The following is a 6,651-nucleotide window of genomic DNA, read 5'->3' on the forward strand; positions in this document are numbered from 1 at the left end:
CGTGGGGGGGGGGGGGGTATGAAAGCTCCATAAATCCCAATATTCACCTATTTCTCAAAGTGTTATCTAAGGTCCCTGGAAGTTTGAGACACTTTCAAGTAGTCTTCAAGGTCAAAACTATTTTCATAATAATACTAGATCATGTGCCCCTTCCTGACAGCAATGGTGCAAAAGAAATTGTGGGTAAAAAAATGCTAGTACCTTAGCGCACACAATAAGCTGTGGTACCAAGCCACACTAATACCATACTACATACTCCCAGATATCTTTTTATTATTTTTAATGTATTTTATTGATTTCTTACAGAGAGGAAGGGAAAGGGATATAAAGTTAGAAACATCGATGAGAGAGAAATATCGATCAGCTGCCTCCTGCACACTCCCTACTGGGGATGTGCCCACAACCAAGGTACACGCCCTTGATCGGAATCAAACCTGGGACCCTTGAGTCCGCAGGCCGATGCTCGCCACTGAGCCAAACCGGTTAGGGCCCAGATATGTTTTTAAATGACACTTTCAATTAAGAATATCTCTAATGGTTTGGCCACTGTGGCTCAGTGGTTGAGCATGACCCATGAACAAAGAGGTTACCAGTTCTATTCCCAGCCAGGGCATGGGTTGTGGGCTCAATATCTCTCTATCCTTCTCCCTTCTTCTCTAAAATTCAAAAATAAATAAATAAATATAAAATATCTCTAATGAAGCGGTGAAAAATAACTTTATTCCATCTCAACATTTCAATATATGTCTTTCTTTAAAGCTCTTGTATAATTATTTTGAGTTATGAGTGTAATTAACCTTTTTTTCATGGAACACCATTTGACCAACGAACAAATAGAAAACTACCCTACCGTTTTTTGACAGACAACTTCTCAAAAATAAAGTTAGCTTGCAACTTCAAAGGAAAGACACTAACATGTTTGTTACCAACGATTAATACTTCAGCTTCCAAGTGAAAATTTAGAATGGTAAAAACTTTGAGCTTGAGAGCTTCACAAAATTAAAGACTTTCTGATGAGATTAGTGGTGATATAAACATTTTTTTTTGTTAATGCATAATGAAATGTGGGGGAAAATGTGTAATTCAATGAACCAGTACTTTTCTTTCATTTTAAAAAATTTTTAAAAATATATATATTTTATTGATTTTCAAAGAAGATAGAGGGAGAGACAGAAACATCAATGATGAGAGAATCATGATCAGCTGCCTCCTGCATGCCCCACACTGGAGAGTACTTTTCAAACACCAATATATGGTGTTAAACCATGAGCAGGTGAAATATTCAAAATGCAAGAAAAACAATAAATTTTTAGGTAACAAGAAATGAAGAATTCATTGATATGGTTTCACATTTGACATTGCAGCTACCCTTTAAAATACTATTTGTCAATTTTTGGTATGGTGCCCTGACCAGTTTGGCTCAGTGGCTAGAGCATCGGCCTATGGACTGAATAGTTCCAGGTTCGATTCCAGTCAAGAGCATGTACCTTGGTTGCGGGCACATCCTCAGTAGAGGGTGTGCAGGAGGCAGCTGATCGATGTTTCTCTCTCATCGATGCTTCTAACTCTCTATCCCTCTCCCTTCCTCTCTGTAAAAAATCAATAAAATATATTTTTAAAAAAATTTTTGGTATGGTATCAAAGAATACCCTCAATCACCTAAAAAGGCTATGAAAATACTCCTCCCCTTTTCAAACAATATCTGTATAATGTTGGATTTTCTTCATATATTTCAACCAAAACATACTGAAAGATTGAATGTACAAGTGGATATGACAAGTTGAGCTGTTTTCTATTCAACCATACATAAGGAACTTGCAGAAATATATAACAATCCCACATTTTGGCTTAAGATTTGTTTTGAAAAATAGTTATTTTTTAAGACAGTGTTATGCATAGTTTATTGTTATTTTAAATTAATATTTTAAAATTCCTAATATGGGAAATATAACCCACATAAACCAAAGCTTTGGATTCTCAGTAATTTGCTAGAATATAAGGAGATCCTAAGACCTTAGGGCTATTTACTTCTAATTATACTATACTATAATAGAGTGTCTCCTTCTAAGGACAAATGAAATATATAAGGCACTCTGTCCCAAAGCAAGTTGTCCAAGACAACCCTGTCTTCGAAGTTTTCAGTCTTTTTTCCTTTTTTCTATTCCCTTGCTGTCACGCCATAGGCCAGCAGTTCTCAACCTGGGGGTCGAACGACCCTTTCATAGGGGTTGCCTAAGATCATCGGAAAACGCATATATAATTACATATTGTTTTTGTGATTAATCACTATGCTTTAATTATGTTCAATTTGTAACAATGAAAATACATCCTGCATATCAGATATTTACATTACGATTCATAACAGTAGCAAAATTACAGTTATGAAGTAGCAACGAAAATAATTTTATGATTGGGGGTCACCACAACATGAGGAACTGTATTAAAGGGTCGCGGCATTAGGAAGGTTGAGAACCACTGCCATAGGCCATAACTTTATGATGCTGTCAAACTGCCTCCTCACCCCTTCTGGTACACCAAAAAGGCAGGAAACAGCTTACTATATACAAAATTAAATGGGCTCGGCATAAGGATGGCCTTATGAATGAAGTCCTCAGACTTTATTTTGCCTGTTTTGATTTCTTAGATGTCTTTTTATTTTCAAGTTTTCTACTACATTCTATACCTAAAGTCATAAATAACCTCCATGTAAGTAGGTACTTCTTTTATTAACTTAATTTTTTGATATTCTTTTTTATTGTCTTACATACTATCACTTATTTATAAAGCCTGGCAAGGCCTTCTTCATCCAATAACACATGGAACAAAATTTGAAGTGACAAGAATAAAGTGAATGACAGAATTTCACTGTGCTTATTTCATAAAAACAGACAAAGAAAGGCAATTTCAAAATTTTAGGAACACTATAGAGAAGACATCTAACTTTAAGAGGTGAGACAGGAAGAAAAAGAACAAAATGTAGAAGGTAGGTACATAGATAAAAAGTTTGTGTGTTTAAGAGGCCAAACACATAAAATATGGATAGGTGGTTGTAGAGAGTCTTAATACAATAGAGTACATAACAACCTGATCTTAGCAAAGGTAATTTAAGGGATATTAAAGAAAAAAAAGAATTGAGGCAACAAAGTACAAATAAAAACAACATATTAATTACCAGATTAAAATATTGGTATATAAACTGAGTTGGAATGCAAACGGGATATTCAGAATTACACAGGGCTGACAAACTTTATCTACTTAGGTTTTAAACAGGTTTTTTAGGTGATAAACATGGACTAATAAAGTTTAGGAGAGGGGAAGGACAAAATATAATTAAGAAACATCAGCTGAATATAGAGAAAATAGGGGAAGTAAATGAAGCTAAAATAGGAGAAGTAAATGAAGCTAACTAAAAATAGGAAGCTAAAGGAATTAGTAAAGAAAGTGGAATAACAGCTAGATTTTTTTTTTACATTAGGAAATATAAGATAGAGGAGAAAGCTAAAAGGTAAACAGAAACATGAGCGTAGTAGGATTCAATAATTAGTGATGATAAGCACCAAGAAAAAAAAAAAAAGCAAATAATGTGGAATAAATCAAAGATAGGTAAAAAACAGAAGTGCTGGACTTATTTCCTTAGAAAATTCAAAAGCAAATATAACACAGCAACAATTCATGTACACATTTTCTATTCAAGAGCAAATAGTATGCACACAAAAACGGAATAGCCTATTGTGAACAATATGTTGTCAGAAAAGGACATCTTTAGGACTTTTATCCAGTGTTCCCAGAAAAAAACAAAGCATGTAACAGAAATGGATGGGAAAGAGGGAAAAGCAGTGAAATGTGTTAAAAAAAAAATTCTAGGTAAGTAACAATTACATAAAGAAGTGCTTTGCCATCCAAAACCAGTAAAATTCTGCATTATCCCAAATACTTTGTAAATATTGCCATTATCTATTTCTAAACCAAAAATAGCTTAAACTCTAAATCAGGTTATCTATAAGCAATTATTTGAAATAAGTGCTATATATGCATCTAACTTTCTGAAAAGTTAAAGTGTGTTTATTGAAGTATGATATTGTTTACTACCAAGAGCTCAGCACCAATATCTCTAAAGTAGCTGAATTTTAAAGACTTACTAATGATAAATGTAAAATATCTATAGTTATTACAATAAAATGCTGGTTTCCATTTTTTAACCTCTGTAAGCTGGAAAAATACATGAAAAATTTGCAACCACTTGTTCTCAAACAGTAGACTGACTTCATAACGTAATACTTGAATTAATTACTTGAAGGATTAAGTTTATCACTACTGAAAACTAGCACCTTCAAATAAACAGTTCCATTAAATATACATTTTATGCAATATAAGCAAATACTGGAAATACTCTGATCTGACAATTTAACCGGAGAAAACCCACACAAATACTAAGAATATCCGAAATTTAAAGTCATTTAGAGATATTTTAACTGATTATCACCTTCTTAAAATTTCTTTACAAACCATTGTCACATTTAAACAAGGCTTTGAAAATATTTATACTGTGACAATAACATAAGGCCTAATATTCATTAAGTTAATTCAGTGTTTAACTAACAAAAGTGTAAGTAATCCACAAAGTAAATTTTTCCTTTCAGGGGGAGGGGAGGGAGGCATTGATGGCAACTACAAAGATGAATATCTTGCTTCTAAAAAATGTGTCTCTGCAAACATACTGCCCCCTCAAGAAATAATTCAAGAACAAGATCTAAAAACAGGGATTTAAGTTGTTGAGTGCTGCAATACTTTCTATATGTAAAATTTACTAATGCGGAGAATTAAAGTGATAATTCTCTATAAAAGACTTGCTCCATTAAGGCTTTGTTGCTCTGAGGCCAAGTATAAGCCATATAAGGAAACTGAGGTTCAATGCCATTTATTTTGTTCCGCTCTTTCAGGTGCCCAGGAATAACCTTTCGCTGCCTAATGATATGTTCCAAAATCATAAAGTAGATCAGTTATGCACTTAAATTCCTTGATAAGGCTACTTTGACTTAACAGGAATTTCTGGGTGGTTCCCAAATCTTACCAACTTAAAAAAAAAAAAAAAAAGATTTCCAGAGATTAAGCTCTGAGGGGAAAAAATCAAAATATATACTAACAAACAGTTAAAAGAATTCCATTTTGAAATGTATTTACTAAACAACAACGAACAAGTTGTGAAATAATTTGATCCTGCTCTTTAAGACCTACCTTTTCTTTTCTCTGAACTTAAGCCAACAATTTTTCTTGGGGAAGCATGGACAAACTCAACAATTTATACTTAAGATATACCTACCCACAGAATCTCACATTTATTTAATAACTAGTCAAAAGCACAGTATGAACTTTCACCTCCCTTTACCTCAAAAGTATGGGGGGTGGGGCGGAGACACACTTTGAAGACACCACTGGAGAAACGCTGTTTGCTGCGACCAGAGCTAGCTGGACCTCTAAGGGCCGCCGAGGGCTCCGTAGTGTTTGCAGCCCTGACCGGTGGAATGTCGCCCGCGCTTCCGCAGTTCCTGCCCCCCGAGTGGGGCACCTCTTACCAGCCACTGAGGTGGAGCGGGCCACAACGTTAGGACAGACACAAACATGTAAACACTCGACTATGCAAAAAACACTCTGCTACTTGTCAGTACGATTCCCATGAAAATCATTGCAAGCGCTTCACTTCCCTTCCTGTGTGTTCTGCTCTCAACTGCAGAGAACTCCCAACAAACCAACCACTCACAGGGGTTCGTTTTTTTAGCCTAACTCTTTATCCATAACACGACTCCCTTCCTTTTTCTTCCCACTAAGTCAGTTACATAGAAACACCGAGCAGACGCTGCTTTCAATTAATTAACCCGACGATTATTACAAGATTCTAAATGCCTGAAAGGAACCAGATACTGAAGAAATATTACCTACCTAGAAAAACAACTAAGAATGGCTCCTTTTTTGGGGTTAGATGGCTTTTCTCACATAGTTATAAAGATTGGAACTAAAAAAAATCTCTATATAGGATTAAACGCAAACGCCAGATACTCGGTCTCAGTATAAACAAACGCGGCAGCCATCTCAACAGCAGCAAATCACTCGCTGCAGCCACCTAACTAACTTTCTCCCACAGCAAAAGTTGCCAGGCTCAGCAACTTAATAAATAAAAAGTGTATGTATATATCTATACACCGCATATACTCCGGAAAAGCAAGGCTTCGGGACCTAGTGAACAAAGGGGGTCTTTCTTATGCAAATTTTCCTCATTCAGATACAGATTCACTATTGGATTAAATCCAAATAGCTACCTGGGAATTACCACCAAACTAATTTTTAGAAATGAACTAAAAATTCTCATGGGAACAACTAAGGAAAATAATTTAAGCAAATGTGGAATTGGGAGGGGATTCTGCTCTTTAGCACCTGAAACACTACCCAGCCCGACAGCAGCAAAGGAGAACTGAGGACAACTAGGAGGAAAGGAACTGCATTCTTCTCTTCCCTGCCCAGGAGCTGCGGGACCTGGAGACACCCTTCGTGCCCATTACCTTTCGGTCGGACGGTGTCTCAGGGCAGCTTTCTCAGGGCTCCGCCAGACATGGTTTCCTCCCCTTCATTAGTCACTGGGGCTCCGGCCGAACTCCT

The 6,651-nt window shown here is 35.9% G+C and overlaps 1 protein-coding gene across 12 annotated transcripts in view; it reads right to left on the reverse strand.

Moving 5' to 3' along the window:
• Positions 1-6,645, reverse strand: part of ERBB2IP (erbb2 interacting protein) — a 108,273-nt gene extending 101,628 nt beyond the window's left edge. For all 12 annotated transcript variants that reach the window (XM_006762410.2, XM_006762409.2, XM_015563053.1 and 9 more), the window contains exon 1: positions 6,555-6,645. The gene's annotated coding sequence lies outside the window, so the exon portion shown is untranslated. The remainder of the gene's footprint in view (positions 1-6,554) is intronic.
• Positions 6,646-6,651: the final 6 nt, after the last annotated feature.

This window comes from Myotis davidii, unplaced genomic scaffold (assembly GCF_000327345.1).
Source record: "Myotis davidii unplaced genomic scaffold, ASM32734v1 scaffold135, whole genome shotgun sequence".
NCBI lineage: Eukaryota > Metazoa > Chordata > Mammalia > Chiroptera > Vespertilionidae > Myotis > Myotis davidii.